The sequence below is a fragment of the Eurosta solidaginis genome, chromosome 1 (genome assembly GCF_040869045.1).
Source record: "Eurosta solidaginis isolate ZX-2024a chromosome 1, ASM4086904v1, whole genome shotgun sequence".
NCBI lineage: Eukaryota > Metazoa > Arthropoda > Insecta > Diptera > Tephritidae > Eurosta > Eurosta solidaginis.
The window spans coordinates 245,802,684-245,817,835 of NC_090319.1; positions in this window are offsets into that span (position 1 = coordinate 245,802,684).

Consider the following 15,152-nt stretch of genomic DNA (forward strand, 5'->3'; position numbering starts at 1 on the left):
TTTTGCCTGTTGGATCTTTTTTCGGTACCAAAATAAAGGACTGTTATAATTTGAAAAACTAGGTTCGATTAAATCGTTCTGTAACAGGTTTTCGACTTTTTTATTTATTTCTTCGCGTTGTGTGTATGGCAAACGGTAATTTTTAATATAGACAGGAGTTTTGTCAGTTAATCTAAGTTTTTGTTCGTAGAAATTATTAAGCGTCATTAAGTCGGTTTTTAATGCAAAAATATCAGAATATTTCAAACATAAATCAAGTAATTTCTTTTTAGCGTAAGAAGGCATTTGTTTTGCTAAAATTGATTTAAGCTCTTCTATGCGTTTTGAATCGATAGGTGTTTCATTTATGCGATAGATATTGAAGTTTTTAATGTCTTCAGTTTGAATATTGAAATCTTTTACGTACTTGACCTCGTCGGTGGTGTTGATAACTTTTATTATTGGGTTTTAGGTATCAACGATACATTTGGCTGTGAAAACACCGTTACAAAGTTCCTGAGAATCTACAAAAACTGGATTTGTTGAATTTTTCAAACTAAAAACACGGAAAACTTCGCATCTTGGTGGAATTACAAGAGTATTTGTTGAAGTGCTATGCAAAATTTGAAATATTTACCTTTTCTGTCCCTTGTCCGAATGTAATTGTGTCATTAGCATAATTGATTATGCATTTGTTCGTTTTTAGAAAGTCTTTCCCTATTATACCGTCCGAAGGAATATTAAAGTTGTTGTTGACAACGTGAAGAGTCAGAGGAAAAAATGTATTTGATGCAATTATACTTGTAATAACTGTTCCTAGTGTTGTTACCGTGTCTGTTGAATTTAGACAATACATTGACTGAGAAATATTTAGTCGAATTGCTCCTGCTCCTTTAATGTTCGCGCCTGAGGGGCTTCGGCATTTAAAGAACGAACATTGGCTGAATTTCTAGAATTTGAACCCTGATTATTGGAATTTCTGTTATCTACGGACCGATTATTATTGTTGTTGTTAGAATTGTTCTTGCCTCTATTATAATTGCTATTATTGCCTCTGTTATAATTGTTGTTTCGGGAATTTGATTACTGTGTTGCCTATTTGCGTTATTGTTAAATCGAAAATTACTATTGCTGTTGTATCTGAAATTACTGTTGCCTCTGGAATTTCCACGGAAATTACTATATCTTATCGGACGTGACCGAAACGCTAACACTTGCCGCTTTTTAACTTCCTGTTCTCGCTCTATACTCATTTTCGCTACTACATCCTTTGAATGTTTGAAGGTTGTTGACGCAAGGATTGATTTCACCATATCTGACCTACTATTTAATCTACAAACGCTAATGATTTGTTCAACCGCCATCTCATGGGCTTTTGCCTGCGTCATACCTTCACGGATTAGACAGCGCTCTAACGAGTCAGAAAGCTCTTCTACCTGCTTTGAAAATTCTGAAAAATTGTTATTGATTACTCTTAAGGCTGCAAAATTTCCCGCCACAACTTTCGAGTTGTCTGGCCTAATTTTACTACATAGCGCTTCTTTAATTTGGCTGAATGATTCTATATGCGTTGGTAGGGCTTCGCGAGCTTTGCCTTCGAGCTTGGATTTTAAAAATGCAATGAAAGTAGGAGTTAAATTTTCGCTAGCAAATACTTCCATTAATTCAACTTTATTTATAAATGAGCCAAGTGTTAACGGGTCTCCATTGTAGTTTTCTCGCATAATCGAGGCACAAGTACTAATAAACGATTTTTTCTCCTCGATTGTGGCCATGGTTGTAACGTTAAGAATCGGAGTTAGAATAGAAAAACTAGAATTTGTAATTACGGGTTGATCAGCAAATCCTAAAAAGTCTGCACTCAGGGATAATTTATTATATTCACTTGTTAAGGTATCCGTTGAAGATGCAGTTGAAGCTGAATCGGAATCTGAATTATTGGAATCTAAATCTTGCTCTGAGATTTTGGAATCTAAATTTTGCTCTGAATTTTTGGAAATTGAACCTGGATGTGAATTTTTAGAAACTACCTTCCCGTTTCTTAGGTCCATACGTGTTGAAACGAACAGACGAAATATTAAAATTTTTTTGGAGCAAGATATGTGGAAATTATTTTTGAAGATTGAATAGAAATTGAATTTAAAGGAAATTGAATTTGAACGAGAGAATTATTCGAAAATGGATTGTGCTTTATTAGAGAAGCTATGCAGAATTGCGAGACAAGTGGGATTTGAGAGAGTAAAACTGAAAGAATTATCCGATAATGTAACGAAAACCTGAGTTTTGAATATATAACTGATTTAAGTTGAGCTCAAAAGAAAATTATGAAAGTACTTTTAAAGGAAATTTATGAAAATATTTTAAAAAGAAATTTGTGAAAGTATGTATTTTTGAAAGCTTTTAAATTTTATATTTATACAATTGGTTAGTGAATACTTATTGCAAAAAACAACTTTAATTAGTGAATTTTATTGAAATACTAAAGTTAGTGATTAGTTAATGAAAAGGATTCAAAAATATTTAATTTACGCTTTTGTTGTCCGCAAATCCAAGCCCAATGATTGGAATTAGCTGAAAATTTTTCATGCAAAACGGTTGCTACTTCCCGATATTCAATTGCAATTTAAAAGAAGTTGAATGTTGTTTATGAATATATTTATTGCAATGTAAGAATATTTAATTGTACAGAAAGTTGGAAAAAAAATATCGAATTTGAAATGTATGGCAAAAAATTAAAGAATGGCAAATAATTTCATATAAAGCCTGAAAGGGACGCTCCGCTTTTATCAAAATTGTATGGTTTTATTTTTATAGATACGGGCGCACAGCATCTTTTCAAAATTGTAATTTAAATGTCCTCGGACGCAGCAGGATTCAAAAAAAAATTTGTAATCATATTTTTACGCGGACGCACCGCTTACGAAAATTTAAAAAAATATTTTTTGTTGTGTTGATGGAGCCCACTTTAGGGCAGAGTGGGACTAAAACTAGAAGCAATTAATGAAAAATTAAAAAAAAAATTTTCTGTTTTTGTCCGACCCTGTCCCACAGTGCCTACCTTTTTTTTTTTTGCGGGGAGGCTGAAAAATGCCTAATGCACCATAATTGCTGCCGTCGCAGCAACCGTGTGTCCGTAGACTAAAAAACAGCCCCGTTCTGGAACCGTCGCCCACCCCGGCACCACTTTCGCATTACTTCAGGGTGGCGTTCCATATTTCTCATTTTTTAAGAGCCTACTGTTGTCCCTGCGTCCAGGTTCCCGCTATTTGCTCTGAGTGTCCATTTAATCACCACTGCTTCGCATGCGCATTTCTCTGCGCTCCCTCTCAACATCCATCAGGCGTGTCATTACTATAAATGCCATTTTGCTCACTGCAGTCCAGCATTCTTTCCTGCTGCACATATGTGAAACTAAATTTCTCGTGGTAGGTTCCTCCCCAAAGACTCCATGCAAGGTGAGTCTTTCTTCGTGGAAACGGGGGCAGTAGAACATGACGTGTTCTGCGTTTTCTAACTCTGTGGTACACATTGGGCAATGAGGATCTTCCTCTATCCTACGCTTCCATAAATACTCTTTGAAACCGCCATGTCCACTCATTATTTGCGTGAGATGGTAGTTCAGTTCGCCGTGCTTCCGCTCATTCCATTGAGCTACGTTCCAAACTAGTGTGAAAGTCCAACGCCCTTTACTCGAGGCCTCCCACCGTTCTTGCCATTTAGCTATTGTTTGTGTCCTTGCTCTTTTCTTGTCTTCTTCAGATGGTCGCTCGATATTAGTGTTATACAGATCGGCCATTTCGCTTGCCAGTAAGTCCACTGGGATTTTCCGGGTTAGAACCAGGATCGCGTCGTCGGAGTGCCTACCTGAAACCTTACGCATATACCTATGTATATATATTTTAATAAATTTGATGGATGTATTGTATGTATATATTTATTAATAAATTTTTTTTTATATTATAGAAAATGGTATGAAAATTGGATTTGTAACGTACAGAAATTGAAAAAAAAGTAATTTTAAGTAGTTTTTATAAAATGAGTTTAAATAGTATAAAAGTGAGTATAAAAATTGAGAAAAAATTCTATACCAAGTGCTGCTGCGTTTACCGTTTGCTGTTTTTCTGCTGCGCCTGTTGTACTGCTGCTGCGCTTGCTGTTCTGCTGTTCCCACCTGATATTCTGCCGCTGCACTTGCTGTTGCTGAGGGCGTCACTAGCCTTCCGCTATTCGGTTTTTCGATGTACGGTGGTTTGCCGTTATGATGGTGGCGTGGCTAATGCCGTTTTTTTCACTAGTTATGTGGTACAGTTTCGGCTTTGGATTTTATAGTTCAAAATTTCATTTTTTTCTTTCCAGTTTCTTTCTAATTTCTTTTATTATCTCTGCTGCCGATTAGTTTGTTGTTTTATTAGCTTTGAATTTTCGTATTATTTCCGATTTTTATTAAGTCTTGGTATTATGTGTATATATATATTTTTTCAACCGATTTTTTTCTACCACTAGCCACTGCCAAAAAATCCACCACCACTGCCATGTTTTTGCTCATTTCGTATAAAAAATATTTATTGTAGATTTTCAAAATTATTTTTGTAGGTTTTTTGTTAATTTTTATATATATGTTTTTTTGTTGGTTTTTAATGATTTTAAAATTTTTTGTAGATTTCCCTAAGTTTTATATTTTTTTGTAATGGTTTTAAATTTTATATATATTTTTTTTGTAAATGGTTTTTTTTTTAATTTTTGTATTTTTTTTTTGTAGATTTTTAAAGGTTTTTTTTAATTTTTTTTTAGGGTTTTTGTAAATTTTGTATTTTTTTTTTAGATTTTTTCCAAATTTTTATATTTTTTTTTGTAATGGTTTTTAATGTTTTATATTTTTTTTAATTTTTTGATTTTAAACTTTTTTGTAATATTTTTTTGATTTTATACTTTTTTTTGTAATTTTTGTTGTTTTCGATTTTTAAACTTTTGTAACTTTTTGTATGTATATGTATTTTTGTTAATTATTCATTCATTTTTTTTGTGTATAAGGATGGTTTTGAAATTTTTGTTAATATTTAATTTTTTTCGATTTTATGAATTTTTTATAGGTTTCGAATTTATAAATTTTGTGGGTTTTATCCACTTTAATTAGTGCACCCATGCCTGTTGGGAGGCTTGCCTTCTTTTGGCCGCTCGCCGTATTTACAGGGCTTCGGCCCACGGTCGCCATGAAAGGTGTCCATTTTATGGACACTATGAAACAATGTTCTGCACGCCCACACCCACACCCTGCTACACGCACTTACTTTGTTTTAACTTATTGTCTTTTTGGTTTTAAATTTTATAGAAATAAATGTTTGTTTAATGTTTAAATTTAATGCTTATATTTTTTATTTCAAACTTTGTTATTTTACACCTTTGCTCCTTCAATAGTGTCACTTAATTTTGACTATAACTTTTCTTTACTTCCACACTATCTAGTTTTAATATTTTGACTTTTTCACAACTTGCGCGGCGGCCGGTTCACTTAAAACTGCAAACTGCCGCTAACGCAACTCTGTGGCTAGGCAGCTTTTCTTTAGGTTGCTTAGCAACGAAATTAATGATGGCGTCGAAATTAATGATGGCGTCCAGCAACGGCAGTTTCAACCAATCAGAAACTCTCCGCGTTGCTCGACTCTAACATTTTTAGTGATGCCAAGTGCATCTGATGCATGGTTGCATCTTGCACTTTTCCAAAGAGGGAGTTGCCAGCTACAATTTAATTTAATGAAATTTACAATGGCACTACACGCCATTTAGGGATATCGGCGTAAAGGTGTACCAGGGCTGACTCTAGAATGTGTTTGTACGATATGGGAATCAAATAAAAGGAGTTAATGAGTATTTTAAAAGGGCGTGGGCCTTAGTTCTATAGGTGGACGCCTTTTCGAGATATCGCCATAAAGGTGGACCAGGGGTGACTCTAGAATTTGTTTGTAAGATATGGGTATCAAATGAAAGGTGTTATTGAGTATTTTAAAGGGGAGTGGGCCTTAGTTCTATAGGTGGACGCCTTTTCGAGATATCGCCCTAAAGGTGGACCAGGGGTGACTCTAGAATGCGTTTGTACAATATGGGTATCAAATGAAAGGAGTTAATGGGTATTTTAAAAGGGCGTGGGCCTTAGTTCTATAGGTGGACGCCTTTTCGAGATATCGCCATAACGATGTACCAGGGGTGACTCTAGAATACGTTTGTACAATATGTTTATCAAACGAAAGGTGTTAATGAGTATTTTATCAGGGAGTGGGCCTTAGTTCTATAGGTGGACGCTTTTTCGAGATATCGCCATAAAGGTGGACCAGGGGTGACTCTAGAATGCGTTTGTACAATATGAGTATCAAACGAAAGGTGCTAATGAGCATTTTAAAAGGGAGTGGGCCTTAGTTCTATAGGTGAACGCCTTTTCGAGATATCGCCATAAAGGTGGACCAGGGGTGACTCTAGAATTTGTTTGTAAGATATGGGTATCAAATGAAAGGTGTTATTGAGTAATTTAAAGGGGAGTGTGCCTTAGTTCTATAGGTGGACGCCTTTTCGAGATATCGCCATAAAGGTGGACCAGGGGTGACTCTAGAATGCGTTTGTACAATATGGGTATCAAATGAAAGGAGTTAATGGATATTTTAAAAGGGCGTGGGCCTTAGTTCTATAAGTGGACGCCTTTTCGAGATATCGCTATAAAGGTGGACCAGGGGTGACTCTAGAATACGTTTGTACAATATGGGTATCAAACGAAAAGTGGTAATGAATATTTTAAAAGGGAGTGGGCCTTAGGGCTATAGCTGGACGCCTTTTTGAGATATCGCCATAAAGGTGGACCAGGGGCTACTCTAGAATTTGTTTGTACGATATAGGTATGAAATGAAAGGTGTTATTGAGTATTTTAAAAGGGTGTGGGCCTTAGTTCTATAGGTGGACGCATTTTCGAGATATCGCCATAAAGGTAGAATTTGTTTGTAAGATATGGGTATCAAATGAAAGGTGTTATTGAGTATTTTAAAAGGGAGTGGGCCTTAGTTCTATAGGTGGACACCTTTTCGAGATATCGCCATAAAGGTGGACCAGGTGTGACTCTAGATTTTGTTTGTACGATATGGGTATCAAATGAAAGGTGTTATTGAGTATTTTAAAAGGGAGTTGGCCTTAGTTCTATAGGTGAACGCCTTTTCGAGATACCGCCATAAAGGTTGACCAGGGGTGACTCTAGAATTTGTTTGTACGATATGGGTATCAAATGAAAGGTGTTAATGAGTATTTTAAAAGGGCGTGGGCCTTAGTTCTATAGGTGGACGCCTTTTCGAGATATCGCCCTAAAGGTGGACCAGGGGTGACTCTAGAATTTGTTTGTAAGATATGGGTATCAAATGAAAGGTGTTAATGCGTGTTTTAAAAGGGAGTGGTGGTAGTTGTATATGTGAAGGCGTTTTCGAGATATTGACCAAAATGTGGACCAGGGTGACCCAGAACATCATCTGTCGGGTACCGCAAATTTATTTATATATGTAATACACGAACAGCATTCCTGCCAAAATTCCAAGGGATTTTGATTTCGCCCTGCAGAACTTTTTCATTTTCTTCTACTTAATATTTTCTAAAGTTATATTTTGCGTCAATAAACCAATCCAATTACCATGTTTCATTCCTTTTTTCGTTTTTGGTATAGAATTATGGCATTTTTTTTATTTTTCGTAACTTTCGATATCGAAAAAGTGGGCGTGGTCATAGTCAGTTTTTGGCCATTTTTTACGCAAATACAAAGTAAGTTCAGATAAGTACGTGAACTGAGTTTAGTAAAGATATATCAATTTTTGCTCAAGTTATCGTGTTAACGGCCGAGCGGAAGGACAAACGGTCGACTGTGTATAAAAAATGGGCGTGGCTTCAACCGGTTTCGCCATTTATCACGGAAAACGGTTATCGTCCTAGAATCTAAGCCTCCACCAAATTTCAAAAGGATTGGTAAATTTTTGTTCGACCTATGGCATTAAAGTTATCTTAGACAAATTAAATGGAAAAGGGCGGAGCCACGCCCTTGTGAAATTTTCTTTTATTTTTGTATTTTATTGCACCATATCACTATGGAGTCGAATGTTGACATAATTTACTTATATAATATACTTATAAAGATATAAAATTAAATAAAATAAATATACTTATAAAGATATAAAATAAAGATATAAAATAATAATAATTTACTTATAAAGATATAAAATTTTTTGTTAAAATTTGACTTTCAAACAATTTTTTTCTTAAAGTGGGCGTGGCCGGTCTCCGATTTTGCAAATTTTTATTAAGCATACATATAGTAATGGGAGCAACGTTCCTTCGAAATTTCATCATGATATCTTTAAGGACTGCCAAATTACAGCTTGCAAAACTTTTAAATTACCTTCTTTTAAAAGTGGGCGGTGCCACGCACATTGTCCAAAATTTTACTAATTTTCTATTATGCATGATAAGCTCAACTCACCTACCAAGTTTCATCGTTTTATCCTTCCTTGGTAATGACAAATCGCACTCTTTCGGTTTTTCGAAATTTTCGATATCGATATAGAAACAAGGTTTTTCAATTAGAAGAAATTTTTTCTAAGCCGGGTCGCCCCTCGGCAGTGTTTGGCTAGCACTCCGAGTGTATTTCTGCCATTAAAAGCTCTTAGTGAAAACTCATCGGCCTTGCAGATGCCGTTCGGAAATACAGCCCGTGGCCGTTCTGAGAGCAGTATTTGGCAGGCCTGTAGCTTCTTCTAGTGTGTAGTTTTTAGGCTTGGCGACCATATAGGGGCCGCGTACCATGCAATCGGCTGGCCAATTGCTTTGTAAGTGGTAATGAGCGTTTCTTTGTCTTTTCCCCAAGTACTGCCAGCAAGAGATTTGAGGATTTTGTTACGGCTCTGGATTTTCGGTACAATGGCGGCTGCATGCTCACCAAAATATAGATCCTGAGCAAACGTCACACCCAAGATTTTGGGGTGTGGTACAGCCGGCAGCGTAGTGCCATCGACGTGGATGTTCAAAATGGTTAACATTTGGAACGTCCATGGTGTAAATAAGGTCGCCGATGATTTAGTCGGTGATAATGTCAGGTTTGGCGAGGTGAAAAAACTGGAGATATCAAGGAGGTAGCCGTTTAATCTGTTACAAAGCTCATCGATCTGTGGGCCTGGGCCTGTGGCCATTATTGTGCAGTCATCGCCGTAGGAAACGATAGTAACTCCTTCTGGTGGCGAAGGTAACTTTGATATGTAGAATTTAAATAAAAGTGGGGATAGGACACCCTGTAGCACCCCTTGTTTAATTCTTCTTGGTTTTGATGTTTCGTTTCTATATTGCACCGATGCCGGCCGACCACCCAGATAATTTGCGGTGCACCATTTAAGACATGGGGGAAAGGTAGACACTTCCTGCAGTAAAGTGCCATGGTTGACCGTATCAAAAGCTTTTGATAGGTCTAGCGCAACGAGTACTGTTCTATGGTGGGGGTTTTGATTTAAACCGCAATTTATCTGGGTGCTAATGGCATTTAGCGCGTTGGTGGTGCTATGGAGTTTTCTGAAACCATGCTGATGACAGGCTAGCTGGAAATTTTCTTTGAAGTAGGGGAGCAGAATTGCTTCAAGCGTCTTGGCTACTGGCGATAGGAGAAATATCGGGCGATATGACTCTCCTATGTTAGCTGGTTTCTCAGGCTTTAGTAGCGAGACCACCTTGGCCATTTTCCATTTTTCGGGAATGATGAAGGTGGAAAGAGACAGGTTGAACACATGCGCTAAATATTTGAAAATCTCTTTCCCTATGCTTTTAAGCATCGGCATGGCTATGGCGTCTGGGCCCACTGCTTTGGATGGTTTAGCATGACCGATGGCATCATCAACCTCTTTGGCTGTGATGGTAATTGGAGACGCGCTGAATTTATGCTTATGTGCGTGTTTGTTGGCCATCCGTCTATCTTTGTCGACCGTAGAATGCATTATATATTGTCGGCAGAAAGCGCTCGCGCATTTTTTCGCATCCAACAGCACTTTGTCGCCAAAGGCGATGGAAATTTTTTCATTGTGCTTAGACGGATTCGATAGGGACTTTACGGTGGACCAAAGCTTACCTACATCGGCAGAGAGGTTACAACCGCTCAGGTGCTCCTCCCATTTCGCCCGCTTGTGTTCATCCACAAGCAATCTGATGCGTTGGTTTATATCCCTTATTTGGGGTCGCCGAGATCGAGCTGTCTTATAAGGTCACGTTCTTTCGCTAAATTTGCGGCCTCCACCGGAAAGTGAGGCCGAATTTCGGGAATTCTACCGGCGGGAATGAAGCGAGCCAAGGCGTATTCAATGACCTTGCGGAAAGCACGCTCCCCTTGACGAGCATCAGTCGGGATAGGGAGGGCAGTAAAGCGGTTGTCTGCAAAGGATTTGTATTCATCCCACTTTGCTTTCTTAAAGTTTATGAAAGTGCGTTTTTCTGTGACGATGAAGTCGGCGGTACGCTCGAGCGAAATAAGTATAGGCAGGTGGTCGGATGCCAATGTTACCATCGGCTGCCAGTTGACGCAGTTTACAAGTTCTGCGTTCACGATTGAGATATCTGGCGAGCTGTGACAGCTTCCTACCATACGTGTGGGGGCGTCTCCGTATATTGTGCATAACGTCGTCTCTTCTATTTGATCCGCCAACATCTCACCCCTACTGTCTGCTTGCAAGTTTGAATGTCATAGATAATGATGGCCATTGAGATCGCCTAAGGTAATGCGATTATTGCCAGTGAGTAAGGCGATGATGTTAGGCGATATCCACTGGGGCAGCAGGTGACAGGAGGGATGTAGATGTTGATGATTTCTAGGTTTGCATCGCCTGACCAGTTAGATAAGCCTTGACGTTCTAAGACACTGTCCCTGCGGCCGATGTCGGGATCAAATAAATGATATTGTACAGAGTGGTGTATGATAAACGCGAGGCCACCTCCATTTCCGCTCTCGCGATCTTTCTGTGGACATTATACCCAGAACAAGTTTGCAGAGGAGGAGATCTTGCTGTGAGTTTAGTCTCTTGATTCGCAGCAATGCGGATGTTGTGTCGCTTCATGAAATCGACTATCTCCGTGATCTTCCCAGTTAATCCATTACAGTTTAACTGCAGAATTCTGAAGTGCACCGGGGGAGACGTCGTCACTCTGGGAGTAAGTGACGGGTGACTACGCCTGGGTTGTGAAAGGCTAGGACGGAACTGCTGTTGTGGCCCTGGGACTGGTCGTCCTTGGGTAAGAATTGGGGTATCCGGTGTATTTGGGTTTGCGGCCTGGCAACAAGGCGCTATGCAACCCATCGGGGGGTTGCCGTCGCGGAGACAAGAACATCTAGGAAAGTGGCACCGTCCAAGGCAGGAGCTGCATTGGGCGGAAGTCGCAAACATATATATTCTGTGCTGGCAAACGGTGCAAAAGGAGGTAGGGACTAAGAGTCTGGACCTACACGATTGCTGCCGGAAAAGAGAGGGGAAGAAGACGGGGGCAGGAGCTGATGCACGACATTGCTCCCGACTCTACTACGGAGGCTGTAGGTATGAGTGGGAGTGGCCGTATGAGTTGGTGGTGCTGTGGGGCGCGCGCAGCAGTGGGTACTAGTTGTGGCTTGCTGAGCAGCAGGGCTGCTGGAGGGTAGTGGTGCACTAAGGCGTATACTAGGCGTGACCTTGGGCGTGGACAGCAAGGAGCCACAAAAGAGTTATAAAAGTTACGTGGCCGTCGGGTTTTGGGATCTAGCTCAGAACAAACTGTCCGATGCAACCATCCCTTGCACGAGACACACTGACAAGAGTATGACCGTCCTAAAAAGATTCTTTTCCGGAAGACGCACAGTGTGATATATCATCAACCTAGCTTATATAAAGTCACTATTGGAATAAGTAACTAATTTTTCTAGCTCTACTCACCAGCTAACGCTTTTACATAAAAATAAATATATATTATTTGTAAACATTTATTATTATTTCATCACTTTTTAAGTTTTTTTTGAGCTAAATAAATTTAAATTATGAAAGGTTACATCAAAGTTAGAAAAATTCATTTGGGAAAACGTATTATTGTGAAGAAAACCATATTTTTGTATGTAGTAATAAGTAATTGCAATAAACTTAAATAAATGTGATCAAAGTCTAAAAAATCTAAGTCGATAACGATATGTTAATCGCCGAAACTGGAGTCAAACTCTTCATCTAGGTCTAAGATGTCGTGTTCTTGATCAAAATTTGCTTCTGGGTTTGACAATAGTTTAAGTACTTCTTTGCCGGATGTCTCATTTGCCTTAAATTCATTCGAATTCTTTTCTGAAATAGAGTATATTAGGGGATCGGACGAAAAAAATATTAATATATTGAATAAATCTTCCATAGCTTGAAGTATGACAGCAAATCGCTTAACTAAATTTTCGTCAACTCCCGCTGAAAAAATTTCTGGCTGTGTTGCCATCATTGGTCGTCCCATAGCATTGTTTTGAAAGATCTACTAACTACCTCTTGTCTTCTGTAAATCTTTTTTTTCTCTCTTCAACAATCTTTTTTCTGTTCTTGCAAGAGTTTTGACCACCAACGCTTGCAGGTGGACTTCCGCTGACAGATCAGTTATAAGAATGAATTCCTTTGGAGGATAGCATGCAATTTTTTCTTTTCTAAGGAATTCATATGATGGGCAAATGTCAGCATGCCTTTGTTTAGCCCCAGATCGTATATCTAAATGCGTTTTAACTTTAAACTTTCGATTTATGTATAGAGCTACTGCCCCTTCTGGAGTATATTTAGCTAACACTGATGATGGACGAGTAAGGGCATGTTATATTTTCTGAATTTATTGTGATGGTTTCTACCATTAATGCTGCATCCCGCTGACCTGATAACTTTAAGCTGGAAGCAGTTGCAAAAGCCAACTCTTCTTTTAAAAAGTTTCTTATCAAATGTGATAACTTTTTCGGTTTCGACTGACGATTAGCCTCCGAAGAAGATATCAGTGGTCATCCCTTCTTCTTTTAAAATACGTCAACAAATTTTCCACTTACACATTTTGAAACTGCTTTTTTTATTGGAGTCAACTTTGAGCTGTCATTTTTTTCGCGTTATTTTGCTTATACCGAATCGCGAAAAGTTCGTCCCTTTAAATTTCCATTTTCCTGAAAACATGAAAACATGCATTTTCCTGTAGCCAAAATTGTACTATTTTAGATTTACGAATAGTAGCAAATAAGTTTAGATAAAAATTAAATCGGATAAACGCAGATAACGAGATTGCTGGTCTTATGAAATCAAAACATTTCAAACATTTTACTTAATTTAACATTATCCCACTATAACATGAAAAACTAATTCCTGTTCAATTAAAATCACAAAAATGTATAAGTATTTACTAAAATTAGCATACCTCAGAAAATAAACACAATATTATATTTTAGCAATTGAACACAGCAGGCCAGCTATTTAACCTTTCACATTGAATGGCAGAAAGTCGAGTTAAAACTTTTTCCCAATTTATATGCTTCCAAATAAAGCTCCGTTAGTCGATTCAGCTTAGTTCAAATTTCGTAGTCTTTTATTTTTTCGCTTAATTACGCATTTCTAAATAGAAATTCAAAACAATTTTTGAAATTCAATGATATACTTTTTTTAATTAATATTTTCTAGAACATGAAAGTAATACACTGTGAGACGCAGCAAAACCATTCCTCAGGACCGGGGTTAGGAGACGGACCCGGATTGGATTCGATATCTTCCCGGAGCAAGAGAATATGGAGCAGTCCCGTTGCAAGGAGCTGCTGGGAGGATGACAATTTGTGGGAGGGACGCAACAAATTAAATGGGGTTACACTGAAATGACAGTCCTTGGTCGGGAAAAATCCCGAGCCGCTCCGGTACATAGAATCTAATGCCTTGTCGCAACGCATGCTTATTTCGGATTAGGCTTGGCTTCCTCGAAAGCACAATAACACAATACCCTGCCGCCACCAAATAAACACGACGAACTTCGCCTTATCAAAAAAAGAATCCCCATAATTACATGAAGGTGAATACAAAGAAAGCGAAGAGCGAAATTTACCTCATGATTCAATTACTAGAGGTTTGTTCTCCAATGATGACAGAGCTTTGGAACTCCCAAGTTGAAAAATCCAAACGCGTTGCTTTTACGACGTAAGGAATAATTCAATCCCCTTCAGCGAAAATTGCAATAGAGAAGTACCTTTAGAAGTATATTAGTAGTGATAGTAAATTTGTAAATGCCAACAGGTTTTGGGGGAAATAATTAATTTTCTACAAAATATTTCGTGAATTGATAAAGAGTTATGTTGGTTTGCTCATTTTTTCACAATTTGTTTGAAGAATGTCGTACGTCAGACTTTTATTCAATATGTAATACACTATCTCGAAATTTGTTTCAAAAACCCCCTATCTGAGCATAAGTTCAATGCATTTTGACATAAGAGGAAGTTAATGAAAATCATTCTGAGATAAGGCGTTCTTCAACCTTATTCTGAAATAGGAAATGTTTGAAAAATATTTTGAGATAGGACGACTTCGAACTGGCAGCCGACATGGGGTGATACTCTACTCAGCAGCCGCAATGAACAGAACAAAAAAAAAAAATAAAAGAAAATTGCTTATTTTCTTAGAACTTTATATTCCGGCCTTGACTTTGACAGAAGAGTTAAGCTTTTGTGTGGTCCTGCTACACACGGGCTATTTACCTCTTTATTTATTTCGGAAAACTTTTTTCCGTTTGAGTGTTCATGGAAGTGAACGATGAAATTTGAAATGGGTTAGGTTTCGTATGTTCATAGGTTCACGAAAATGCACGATTCCTTGGTGTCCGTACTTTTCATAAAATTACCTATGTTCAGCTTTAAATTAGGCTTGGTCAGTGATAGCAGATCGTTAGCTTAATGTGAAAATGTGCTAAGTCACTTTTAAAACTGAATTCAAAATACATCGATCGATTTAAATTTTTAATTTTTACGTGCTGTGGGCAATGATGTGTATATGTGCTAAGTCGCCAGCTGTTAAAAAAATGTAAAAAAAATGTGCTAAGTCAACCTGTCAATGATATCAATCTGAATTACTAGTAATTTCCTTGTGCGCGCATTTTATTTATTTATTTAATTCATTCAGACTAAA